Raw genomic sequence first — 14,164 nt, 5'->3', positions numbered from 1 at the left:
TCTTTCTTTCTTTCTTCTGATTTTGTTTTCTTTTCTTCTTTTTTCCTTCTCCTGGGTTAGATGAAAATTTTCAATTTCTTAAACTTTTCTTTAAAATCGATGAACTTTTTTCAAATTTGACAAAAGTTTTTTCAAATTCAATGTTTTTTAAATGCGTTAAACTATTTTTCAAATTCGAAAAACTTTAAAATCAATGAATTTTCTTTCAATGCATTGAACTATTTTTCAAATTCAATGATTTTTTTAAATGTGATGAACTATTTATCAAATTCGATGAACTGGTTTTTTTAATTGAATGAATTTTTTTTCAATTTTTTGGACATTTTTATATATTTATGAACTTTTTCAAATTTGAAACTGTTTTTAAAAATTGACTTATCATTTTCAAATTTGATGAACTTTGTCAAAATATCGATGAACTTTTTCTTTTATTTTTGGGAACTTATTTCTAAATTCGATGAATTTTTTCACATTTGTGAAGTTTTTTCTTCAAAAGTGATGAACTGTTTTAAATTCCAATACATTTTGCAAAACTTTTTTATGAACTTTTTACAAGAATTTTATGACTCTTTCTGAACTTTTATGTTAAAGTAACTAGTCAACAACCTAAGCAGTGTTCTATGCCCGTGATGAAACGTGAAAGGCGAACCAGCGATCCTAGGAATCTAGCGATCCTGGGGACGAGCGATCAAGGGGATCAAGAAGACGACGTTCTACTTATACAACCGAAAGGAACGGAAGTATAGTTAGGAATGCGTATTCCGGCTGTGCTATTCCACGTCCACCCGTACGCAGCTATGCTGCCGCTGCATGAGTTGAAATCGTGCTATCCACGAGCTCCCACGACGGCCTAATCTAACTAACCTGAAACTGAGCCAAGACGTGGGCATGCTCACACATGCACACGTTTAGTTCATCAGTTAAATAGGTGCTATCAAACTTTTAGAAAATTCAGTTTGTCAGTTTCAAAAAATTCAGTTTGTCAGTATCGTCAAACTTTTAGCTATCAGTTAGTTTCTCACGCTCGTCCACTTCGTCAGACCACTTGCGCATAATCACCCATCTCTTACATATGATCATCCTCTTCTTTGCACCGCTACCTCCGCTTCGTGTTGCCTATCCAGGCAATAGCGAGCGTCCTGAGGCTCGCGTACGACAGGCTCGTCTTGGCCCAGTTCCCTCCACCACCTCTGCGAGAGCGCTTCGCCCTTGTTTAGAGCATTTTTTTTTCAGTTTTCTGTTCTTGTTTTTTGCTTTCTTTTTGTACTTTTCTTTATACTTCAAAATGTTCTACATATATATATATATATATATACATATATATATTAAAGCTGGGTGAGGGGGGGGGGGGGGGCATAGGTTCCCTCATCTTAATATTGAACAATACTAGGACCACTCGCTTACAGCTCGCGCATAATCACCCATCTCTTACATATGCTCATCTTGAGGCTCGCATATATAAATATATTTTAAAGCTGGGTGAGGGGGGCATAGGCCCCCTCATCTTAATATTGAACAATACTAGGACCACTCGCTTACAGCTCAACACTGGTTAGGCTGGCCCATTCACGCACATGCAAAGTAAAAGGAAAAATACGAACAGGAACTAGAGCACACCAAGGAATCGAACCCGGGTCCACATTTTTTGAGCAACATCGATTGACCACTAGACTAGGCATTACTTCGTGACATAGTACAGGATGAGGCAACTTAAACACAAATAATTTTGGTTTTCACTGGTTCATCTGCATTTTTTGTTTGGTTTTCTTTTTATTTTTCCTTATATTTGTTTTCGTTTTCACTCTACATTTTCATATATGTCAAAAATATTTTTTTAATAAGTGATCAACATTTTTTGTATACACGCTCAACATTGTCCGAACACTTATTCAACATTTTCTAAATACATGTTCCACATTTTAATACTTATTTAACATTTTTAAAATACATGTTTTACATTTTTGAAATACCCGTTCAACAATTTCCGATACTTATTCAACATTTTCAAATACTTGTCCAACATTTGAAATACTTATTCAACATTTTGAAATACTTGTTCAACATTTTTTTCAAACAATTTTCAATAATTTTTACACCCTTCGTTCCTTGATATAAGGTGTATAGATTTTTGAGAAAAAAAATCTGAAATATAAGGTGTATTGCGTTGCACCACTCGTTTGGATAATTATTTTAGGGATTGGATTACATTTCCTCATATTAGGCAAGCTCCTCTATTTTCTCATGTCAATTAGTCAGGTGTAATCTCTCCCAGAACTTGTAATCTCGTCCAAAATCATCGTCGTCCAAAATTGAAAGAGGAGATGATTTTGGACGACGATGTCAACAACCTAGTGTTGTTGCATCTCGTCGACAAATTGAAAGAGGCCCGAAGAGAAAGCGACACGGATCCACGGTTGGTCGGCTATGCATTCCGGCAATCGAGCTCTTAGCGACAAGATGCTCATGAGGGACTACTTTTTCAAGGTACCGACATATCTGGATAACCTTTTTGTAGGCCATATCGAATGCGTAGGCCTCTTTTCGTTCGCTTCATTGAAGCTTGCGAGCAAAAAAACTCGTTTTTCATTCGCCGAAGGAATGCCGCAGGTTTGCTTGGGTTTAGTGATTATCAAAAAATATCGGCGACGAGAGTTACTACATATGGCGTTTCCGCTGACTATAGCAATGGATATCTTCACATTGGAGAAGATACCACCATCAAATGCGTGGAACTGTTTGCAAAGACAATGACCCGGGTTTTTGGCCCGGAGTATCTTCGAGCTCCAAATGAAGAGGACACAAAGAAGTTGATTGCGATGAACAAAGAAAGGGGATGGCCGGGCATGCTTAGGAGTATTTATTGCATACATTGGAGGTGGAAGAACTACCCGGTGGCTTGGGCAGGGTAATACACGGGCCACAAACATAAACCTACCATTGTTATTGAAGCCGTGGCTTCACGCGATTTATGGATTTAGCATTGCTTCTTTGGTTTTCCTGGGTCTCTCAATGATATCAATGTCTTGCAGCGATCTCATCTTTTTGCTCAGCAAGCTAGTGGAGAAGTTCTGGCTTGCAACTATACTGTCAATGGCCATGACTATACCATACTATCTTGCCGGTGGTATTTATCCTCCATGGTCAACATGTGAGAAGACCAATAGTGAACCCAAAATAACCAAGAAGCACAATTTTTTGCCAAAGCACAAAAAGCATGCCGAAAGAATATTGAGAGGACATTTGGTGTATTGCAAGCTCGGTTTGCCATTGTTCGAGGTCCAGCTTGCTTCTGGGATAAGAAATCCCTCAGAAACATCATGACTGTATGTGTAATTTTACACAACATGATTATCAAGGATGAGAAGGATTTGACTTCGAGTTTTATTATGATAACGTTGGTAGCCGTGTGAAGCCTGTTAGGGACACAGATGGGATCACTGCATTTCTTGACACCTACCAAAAGATTGAGAACAGTGCTTCACACTACCAGCTCTGCGATGATCTTGTTGGGCATTTTTTTGACGTGAGTTTGCATTGAAGAAGAATAGAGAGAGGTTTACAACATCGAGCCGAGCCAAGGCAGAAAACCTTGCCGACACCCATCAGTCAAGAGCAAGAAAAAATAAAAAAAAGAAAAATATTACAATCTACTCTATGGGAGATAGACTCCCATTTTAATATAATAAATTTCATATGTATTTGTTTGGCTTGAACATTAGTTGTTGTATTAATTATTCGAATTTGAACATTTGTTGTAAAGAAGACGATTGTCGTATTGTGAGTTGCCTTTCGGACTATTTGTATTCATATGTTTAATTTATATTATGATTCTATTAGGATTAAATTGTTGAAAATCAAGAATTTTCAAAGCTTTGAAAAATTTATGATACCGCGAGGCCTCCGGCGCGGAACACTTGTCCCATAAATGTTTTGCAGGACGCGTTTACGGGATATATTCCGTCCAAGGTACCCCAGAGCTTTACAGAATCTGCTAGAGACTAAAGGCCGCGAAGGTGTTGGCAGATGGAGATGATCGGAAGCCAGAAGCTACTAAACACCACGTTTTCCCTGCATCTTCATTCTGCTGCTACAACACACACATCTGTCCCACTGCCATCTCAAGATGATAAGAAGCTAGTAAATCATGTCGCCGGTGATCTATTAATTACTGCAGGATGGGAGGGTGGCAGTATGGTCCCCTGAGCCACCCGTCGGCGACGAGCCTGTTCACCGCCTCCGTCGGGTGGACGCCGTCCCAGGACTCGTGCCTCCACGGGTCGCCGCACGCGGTCGCGCCCTTCATCCCGCACCGCGCGTCCAACTGGAAGTTGTACGGGGGGCCGCCCGCGCCGCAGCACGCCGCGACGGGCGCGGTGAAGCCGAAGCGCGCCGGGTCAAGGAGCATGTCCATGGCGTAGGCGTAGTAGTCCGCGTACATGATCCTCGCCGCCGGCCCGTGCCTGGCGCGGACGCGATTGAGCCTGTCCTGGAGCAGCGAGTTGTGGTACGTGGCGAGATCGTTGAGCGGCTTCAGGCAGCCGTGCTCGTCGTAGTCCGACTTGTCGCCGCTCGGGAGAATGGTGAGGTAGATCGCGACGCACCCGATGGGCAGCGTCCCCGGCACCACGATGTCCACCGCGCCCAGCTCGATCAGCCTCTCCACAGCGGCGGCGATGTTGTCGACCACGTTGGGGGTGTAGCTCTTGGCGCGGCTGACGTTGAACCCGAAGAAGAGCATCGCGTTGTAGTCGTTGCCGCCGATGGAGCCGAGGAGGAAGAGGGACTTGGCGAGGTAGGGCCTGCAGCTCTGCGGTGTCCCGCAGACGCGGGGGAGCAGGTCGCGGAACCACTGGAGCTGCACGTTGATGGCGCCGTTGTTCCAGATCGGGTAGCCGAGGCCAATGGACTTGAGGAACTCGAAGTCCAGCGCCGTGGCGCCCACGATGGCCATGTTGGCGCCCTTCCGGAAGTCGGCGCCGGGGAGCTTGGACGGCGGGAGCAGAGGGAGGCCGAGCGACTGCGCGAGGAAGTCGACGACGAGGCGGCCGTCGGAGCAGCGGCAGGTGGGGTGGCCGAAGTAGGTCATGCCGTAGGGCGGGTTGGCGAAGGTGAGCAGGAGCTCCTCCGCCGCCGACTTGTTCACGCAGAGGTTGCCCGTGTCCGACAGCGAGTCGCCGAAGTTGAACATGGCGTTGTACCGCATTGTCCCGCCGTCGCCGTCCGCGGCCGAGAGCAGGAAGACGCAACTGGCGCCGAGGATTAGGAGGCCGGCGGCGGCAGTGACGCTAGTGGTTCGCCGAGCCATGGCCGTCCCCGTCAGTCGATCTTATTACATACACGCGCTAGATCTACCTCGCCAGGCCAGGCGTGGCAACTCTCTGTGCACGAAGGTGTATATATCGTCGACGACGGCGCGTCCACGTATGCGCGCGCTGCGACACTTTGCACGCGCGTGTCCTCTCGCTCCAGCTGGCTGCTCACCGCGGACGATATATCGAACAACCACCTCCGATGAGCTAGCGCGCCTCTCGTGGTTAATTGCTGGGCTTGGATCCATGCGTGCGTTCATGCAACCTACCTAGCGGCGTCTCCGGTCACGTACTGATCAACTGTGAGTTCGTCGTCGTCTCGTCGGTGCGATTCAATGGCGCGCCCATGCGACCCCTACGTGTCACGCCCGCGCGCGCGTTCGCCGCGTGTGGATGCTGACTCGTGGGCCACCGACGCGAAGTTTTTGTAGCCGAAAACTTAACACGGGCTTTTTTTTTGAGTAACCTTAACACGGGCTGGCTGATTGCATGTAGATTTGCAATGAGACGGGGCCCACTGAGAAGCCCAGTGACGACGAGCCAGGAGGCTTTTTCTTGCTGGGCCGTAATTATGCTCCACTGATAAACCAAGATATTAATTCTTCTCAAAAAATGATATTAATTAAGGTCTATCTCACCTGCTCGATGGGCTTTGTATTTCCTACAACATTTCAGCCGGTTATTTGCCTATCAAAAAAGAACTGTGCTACTTTTACACGTCCTTAGAGATGAGGCCTCAACATGTTTCATCATGTTTAAAAAAAGTATTAGCACTAAGATACTTTTCTATTTTATTAACTTTTCAAAGACGGTTCGATGTGTTTCACACAAAAGAACTTTCAAACATCTTTCAACCATGAGGGTAAATCAGAATGACTACAAGGTGGTATTTAGAAAATGTACATGAGTCTTGCCATGTTTTTTAGACGCTTGACTATTTTACATCCGCAAAAAAAAACTACTTTACATGAGTTTCATCATGTTTAGGAAGATATCATTAATGTTTCAAAAAGAAGATTCATTTCACTTCACATCTGTTTTGGGCATATTTCATGAACGATTGACAAGAGTATTACCAGACACATGTTTCATTGTGTTCCACAGACGTTATTACAATGTATTCCTGTTAACAGTCAGAGATGGGTTGTTTGTGTTCCGCACATGTTTCATTGCATTTCAAAAAATACTAGAGGGTGACATGCGCTTTGCCGCACCCCTCCTCGGTAGTGAGCTTAGTTTAGTTTTTTAGAATATTACGGTTAGAGGTGGGCACTTTTACATGGGAAATAGAAGGACGAAACTGAACTGAGTTGACCGACATTCCTAATTTATTAGGTTTATGGTGTTCGGTTCTATATTTTCATCTCTAGTTGTTTCTATTCGGGTGTATCGTCGATTTTCATACTACATAAACCGGACTGACCATTAGACCATATGTATCGGAATGGACCTCCATTTTCTCTAACTTCCCTACTTTGTTGGCATGCGTAGGCATGGTTCTAGACCCATGTACAATGTACGCCCCCACAAAACCCAATTCAGTGGTGCCTCTAGCTTTCAAAATCATCTCCTAGCATTGGTTTTCCTCTACAAAAGAATTAATTTCAATCTCTGCACCGAGTCACCTTCCAACATTGAGGCTAGATCCATTTCCACGAGTCCAAGCTACAACGCTCTCTGAAGGCGCTCATGTTGGCTTGGATCTCCGGCGCCTGATTTATTTTTGTTCTAGATCCCCCGATGCTAGCGTGGGTCTTACACCACGAATCCACCGCCCGATGAGGCCGACGGGGAAGACGGAGAAAGTGGCGACCAGACCGCTAGGCTCAAAACCAGGAAGTTGACACCACCCCCTCACAAATGCATGAACCAATAAACCAATTCACCCCTTCCATCGGCAATTAATGCAATATAAACTACACATGCGAGAGATTCTATTTAGTGTGCAACGCTTTGAAGGACGACCAATTGCACATGCTCCAGGACGCTCCATTCAGTTGGCTCGCCAGTCACCCTACCGGGCCTCGGCCCGTCCAAAAAAGTGAAGGAAAAAATAAAGAGGAAGGAAAACAAAAAAAATAAAGTGAATATAAAAAATGTTCCGATAAATAAAAAAGATCGTGACATTTTAAAATAATATTTTTGAAAATAAAAAATGTTTACGAATTTTGGAAACATTTGTGGATTTGAAATAAATGTTCATGGAAATAAAACATGTTCATAAATTTAAGAAATATTCACGGATTTATAAAATGTTTGTGGATTTATAAAATATTCACAAATTTAGAAAATATTTGTGAATTTCAAAACAAATTCTGTGCGGCACTTTTCATAGTGCGGGAACATGCCGCACCTCGTTCTGGTAGTTGTACCAAATATGAAGCCTTGTCCGGTGTTGTGGGCTGGGTCGCAATTATGCGACTCTGGATCAGGAAAATCGAAATGAAAAAAATAGGTCTAGAGGTCAGCAGTACGGAGCAAGATCACCTACTATGTCATGTTGACGCCGCAGACGTAGTAGTTAGGATCGACGTTAGGTTCTATTTTCTTTTGCATGTCTTTGTGTGGATATAAGAATCGAATATGATATTTCCGGATGCAACAAATGAAATTTGAGGTGTGCCCGGTCACTGCCCGCGGACGCGTCTGGGCGCGTCCGCGGGTGTTTGTGGGACCGGATTTGCCATATGTGTTTGTAGATGCTCTAAGACTAGCAGAGGGAGACTGTTAGGTTTTGCCCATACAATTAATCACATACTACATCATGAACGCACACGATCAAAACTTTTAGCCAAAGGCTTTATCTCTTTTTATTTCTCAAATTTCTGGTGTTCTTACAACAACACAGCTGTAATAGAGGTGCAGGGCATTTTCCGCGGAAAAAAAAGAGGTGCAGGACATGACTCAAACCACCAACATGGAAGTTAACTCACCGACATGGAACCCTAAAAAAAAAAAACTCACCGACATGGAACTCGTGGCATCGAAGCTAACTCACAGCACGTATCACCTAATTAGAACGAGCATATATTTGGATGACTATGGAAAAAAATTATTTTCCATGCAACGATTTCCAACACTCCGCCCACTTGGTCGGACGAGTCCTGCACGTGACAGGCGAGCTACGTGAGTGGGTGAGCGCGCCTCCAGTCCACTACGTCGTGACGCCAGAGGAGGAGGTGGCCTACCTTGAGCGCTGGAAAGCACGCTGGCTCGCCGAGGAGGAGGCCGACGGCCAGCGGCAAATGCACTTAGGAGCAGAAGGAGAGGAGGCATTGCGCCTTGAGGCGGAGGAGGAGCGCGCTCGGCGAGCCGCAATGCCGGCGCCCCAGTAGCCGCCGGAGGAGGCTGTCCTGGCAGCCTACCAAGCGGCGTTTGGATGGGTTGTCTCGGCTCCCGTCTTTATTGACCTCACCGGCGGCGATGGTGATGACAAGGGCCATTACAAACATGAAAGAGACTAGAATATCATTGCTTACATCAATGCTATTTGTTAAAGTCCATATATAATAATATTCTACTTTACAAATCCAAATTTTACTGCGATGTGGTGTAAGCAATAAAATGAGAAAAATTAGACAAGGCAGTCCAACCAGAACATCACAGTAAAATTTGGATTTTCCTTGTGTTTCACCATAGTATTTTGGACCATTACAACTATGCTCTTGTACGAAGTAGACTTTGGCCAGCGTTATTTTCCCTCACATTTCACGAATTGGAAACACATTGGGTTCAATTTATGTTGAACCCCTCAGTTCATTGATGTAACATCACAAAAAATTCCAAGTTCATTGTTAAATAAAAATTAACAAATAAAGGAATATTTGCTATTTTCCTTCTTTTTGGTACATATTTATCGATAATGAAATATTGGTAGGTGGATCTAGCTAGTGGATAAGACACATGAAACAAAGTTGCAGAATGCTCCTTTGTGCAATCAATGGAATTAAATGTAATGAAACCAATAATGATATCAAACTCTTTCATGTTGAACAAATAATCATGGGTTTAGGTTTCCTTGTTTGGAATGAAGATCAAGAGATGCTCCAAGTAAAGATTATTAATACTATATACACCAATCAAGTCACACACAATTACTTATAAGTAACAATGAAAATGGATGAATCCACAATTCCTCACACATTACAATGAAAAAGCACACATGTACCTCACAAATCAAAGATAGGTAACCCTCTCAAATATCACTCTTCACCGAAGAGCTGTAGCCATCCTGGTCATCATAGTATTTGGACCACAACATGATCCCTCCATACTTCCCTGTGCTTTTGATCAATGGGAGAACATCTGACTTTAGATCATCAGCTGGGATGAACCCGCTTCCGGCAGCCTGAGGTGACGCCGGGAGGCCGAGAAAGATCTGCTTTGCTGGAACCGTCAACCACTGCTTCCATGCGTCAGCTAGGTTGGTAGTGCTACCTGAGGTATACTGACAGGGTGCGTTGTTGTAGAATTGCACCCACACATAGTCAAAGAGGCCGGTGTTGAGGGCGCCACCCACGCATCAGGGAAAGGGCATTGTGGTGCGGCAGTCAGGTAGACTCTCCTGCCAGAGTTGCTGTATCCTTTGAGGAACCTCGCAAGATCGTCCCAATGAAGGGGTGTGCCGCCCTCAATATCGAAGTCGATGCCATCGAGGACTGCATCGCCGAGAGGCCGCGAAGATGACTTACCTCCCAAGAAGTTGTTCCACAGGTATGTCGCCACGTTCTTAGCGTCCTGGGTTGAGGAAAGGTAGTAGCTGCCTGCCCCGCCACCGATGGAGAGAATCACCTTGACGCCGCGGCTCTGGCATGACTTGATGTCGGAGCTTAGGTTCGCGCAGCCGCCGTTGGTCGGGTCACAGTGGCCTGCCAGGTTGAGGACCGGCGGCTGGCCATTGCCAAAGGCGGCAAGGAAGGCGAGGTTTACAAATTTGTAGTTGCCGGTAGCACATGTCTCCGCCAGCGTGCCCTCGCCGCCATTCTGGCCCCAATAGATGGAAATGCCACCGGCTTCCGACCCGAGGAACTGCGCCGCCGCTACTACCAGTACCAGCAGTTGCAGCAGGGATGATGATCGGCTAGCCATTTGTGGAGCAATCCCTATTGCTTCTGTGTATGCCTTCTGCTTTTGCTTGTGTGTGTGATGATCTGAATTTGGGCTCGGATGGGTTGGGTTATATACGAGGGGGACTCGTAATGTGAAACCTATCTGACACTCCTCGTATTGTTTATGCTCATGCGTTGCTTGCTGGGCACATGGATGGATGAACAGATGTGAATAATGCCTTCTACTCTCAGCTTCGAATCAACGGCGACGGTGTTCGTGATTTTGAACCACAGCTTCGGCTTGTAAGAGTTTTCTTGTACTACTTGAACGGAATAACGTGCAAGGCACTAGTCCAGAATAAGAAAAGGTGATCGGCCGGATCGTTTGACTAAAATTACAGAACACAAAAGGCCAAATGGAGAGGTGATGGTGATGGATCGTACGAACGACGCCGGAGCACACGCAGGCTCGCAGGCGGAGCAGATCATACTCAGAGCTAGCGTAGGTGCTATACTGCTATGGCTCAATGACCTCTGGCGTGAGACAGGGGGAAGAGGGGTTCACACTGGTGTCCAGGTCAAAACACACTTTTTTCATTCTTTTTTTAGCAGATTTTTGAAAATTTTACATATTTTAAAAATGTTAACTACTTTCAAAATATCATTTATTTTAAATGTGTTCATGTATTTTAGAAATATTAAAATATTTTTAAAAGATATTTTTTTTGAAATCTACGAAAATAAAAAGGGGAAATTTTCAAAAAAGAGGGAAAAGAAACTAAATGAATTTTTATTATAGAAAATCAAGGTAAATTCCTTTGTCGCTTATGCGACAAGATGTCACCATGTCGCACAACCCACCCGCTGCTATGGGCCGACCCGTGGAGCCAGGTCTTTTTAAATCCATTTCGTCCATCCTCTAGCAGTTTTCATATTTCCTTTCGGTTTTTTCTTATTTAATATTTTAAAATATGTTTTCCTTTTTTTCCTCCCTCTTTGGTATTTCAATGCAAAAGCATTCTCTTAAATGCACACACATGTTTACTAAACACAGAGCATTTTCTCAAACACATGAACATTTTTACATTTTTTTATTTTCATGCACATTTTCAACTAGTTGCGGGCTACCCCTCCCCCCCCCCTCCGCCCTCCCCTAGAGTCACGTATGGGGCCTTGCGGGCCATGCACGGTCCGCATGGTGCAAGGTGCGCTTGCTCAGGAGGCTATAGTGGGTTTTCCCTTATTTTTTCCCCATTATTTTCACCTTTCTTCTTTCTTTTTTCATGTTTTCTTGGTTTTATCATCTACATGTTGCATCCATAGTACGAGTAGTACTTCCCATGGTGTACAAGTTGCATCCTTCAAGGAGAACACATTGCATCGCGCGCGAGTAAAGGTTTCATCAGAAATACCAGATGCAATGGAGGGAGCACATGTTGCACCATATCAGGAGTATAGGATATCCTAGGGAGTACAAGTTGTATTGTAGGTAGTACAACTTGCATTGCGCGTGGAGCACAAGTTGCATTGAGAGTACATGCTTTATTGCAGTGACAGGACAAGTTGCATTGTGCACGGAGTACATGTTATGCCGAGGAGTACAAATTGTACTGCATGGGGAGAGCATGTTGTATTGCGTAGGGAGTACAAGTTGCACTACGTGAGGACATGTATCCTTTCTTGGGAGTACATATATGTTATTCTCGGGATGACAAGTTTGTAATAATATATTTGAAAGCATAAGTTGTGCCCAGAGAAAAGTTTGTTAAAACCTGCCAACATTGGATCAAATTTCCACAAAGTTACCACCATAAGGAATGCAATCGTGACAACGGTTTACAGCTTGGGCGCTCGGTGTAATAGATTTTCATTCAGAAAAATGGATTAAAAAGCACATATGCCAACCCAATGGGAAAAAATTCCACCAAAACTCTTTGGTCGCGACAAATGACGCACATACACTGCACCACTTGTTGCCACTGAAGGAGTTTGGGAGTGCCATTTGCAAGTGGTGCCCCTCAACTAGTGATTTCATTTTAAAATTCATATTATTTTAATCTCGTAATCACATCTTATTTATATATAATAGGATCCTGTAGCCAAATTTTTGGAAGAAAGTTGGAAGATCAAAAAGAACATTGCTTTGGTACCCTAGCTTCAAAGTGGGCCAACCTAGCCGCTCCCCTCCCACGCGACCAGTCGCCAATGCATTCTGATGTGTGACTTACAAGGGACTCAACAACCACACATGTCCTTGTAGGAAAGAAAAACCATTGAAATTTTTTAATTGGGCAACCCAGTTAGACACCTCATGTGTGATTTGAGGGATCTATGACGCAGGGAGCCTAGTAACGGAAATGCCGCTTAACATAGGATGCCTCTGTGGAAAATAAAAGCAAACATCAGGATTGGTGAGAGTCCCTATTTGATGCACTTTGCGCCAAAATTTTGGGGTGACGCCGCGACTGGGTCAGGACCATAGTGACCAGGCTTAAGCTACAATAGTGACCCAAGTTTTTCCGCTTTTGGTCTTCTACTATTCGCACATTTTTTTAAAAAATTGACATTATTAGTTTTTGAATATTCACACATGTTTGGACATTTTCAATTTTCAATTTTTTTATAAAAATATGAACATTTTTTAAAAGGAAAAAGTCAAATAAAAAATAACAAATAAAATAAAAATAGGAAAACCCTGATAAATACTTATAGATAAGACAACAAGATTGAACCTTTGTTTAGCAGAAGATAGAACTTTACTAGAAAAAGGTTCTATCTCGTTGTTTTATCTATAAGTCTTTATCAGGGTTTTCCTATTTTTATTTTACTTGTTCTTTTTGTTTAGTTATATTTAACTTTTCCGGTTAATTTTTTCATACTTTTATAACAATTTTTTTGAAAATTCCAAATGTTCACAAAAATTTACACATTTTTATATTGGAGCAAATTTGTACACATTTACGTATTAAAAAAGGCTAGCCGCCAGGGCTATGTCTCGCCCATATCGATTGCTATGTATCGCTGTAGTTTGCTTGCTCTGCTTCGGTTATCATTATTTTTCATCTTTGTTTTCTTTTGTGTTTTATATTTTTTGTTTTCTCATTTATTTACTTTTTTTCTTTTGTTATACTTCGTTTTTCACTTTCGTTTTCTCATTTATTTTTTTAAAACATGCCTACTTTTTCTCAATACACAATGTATATTTTTAGCACACACGTGAAACGTTTTTCTAACGTACTTGGACATTTGTTTTCCAAAAACATGAGTTATATATTTTAAATACATGTTGTGAATACTTTTTTAAATACACCTTATATTTTCCAAATACACATTGTATATTTTTTAATGGCAATAAGCATTTTATAAAAGTACAAGAACATTTTTTTAAATTGCATATTTGTTTTAGAAAAATCACAAATATTTTCTGGAAACACCTAAATATTTATTTAAAATGACATGTGCCTTTCTGTGATGGAAATAATAAAATGAGGCAACTGCAACTTTAGTACATTGTATAAACTTTTTTTGAATATGTCACGAACAATTTTGAAATGGAAATAATTATTGTTTTTGTCTACTTGATCATTTGCTTGCATTGCACAAACATTTTTAAATGTCATGAACATTTTTTTAAATCGCTGATTTTTTCTGCAATATGTCACATAATATTTTTAGTGGTAGGAAACATTGTTTACATTATGTACACATTTTATATTGTATATACTTTTCTAGAAAATGTCACAAACACATCTCTAAAACATATGAACATTTTTAAAATATAACATGTATTTATTTGAATTAAGGAAA

General features: G+C 42.5%; 2 pseudogenes; both read right to left on the bottom strand.

The window, feature by feature from the left end:
- Positions 1-3,839: 3,839 nt before the first annotated feature.
- On the bottom strand, positions 3,840-5,384 carry LOC125523219 (GDSL esterase/lipase At5g45910 pseudogene; annotated as a pseudogene).
- A 3,937-nt stretch (positions 5,385-9,321) lies between these two features.
- On the bottom strand, positions 9,322-10,440 carry LOC125524208 (hevamine-A-like; annotated as a pseudogene).
- Between the last annotated feature and the right edge of the window lie 3,724 nt (positions 10,441-14,164).

This window comes from Triticum urartu, chromosome 7A (assembly GCF_056163025.1).
Source record: "Triticum urartu cultivar PI428250 chromosome 7A, HENAU_Tu73, whole genome shotgun sequence".
In the NCBI taxonomy this organism is placed as follows: Eukaryota; Viridiplantae; Streptophyta; class Magnoliopsida; order Poales; family Poaceae; genus Triticum; species Triticum urartu.
This window is presented reverse-complemented; position numbering and strand designations above follow the sequence as displayed.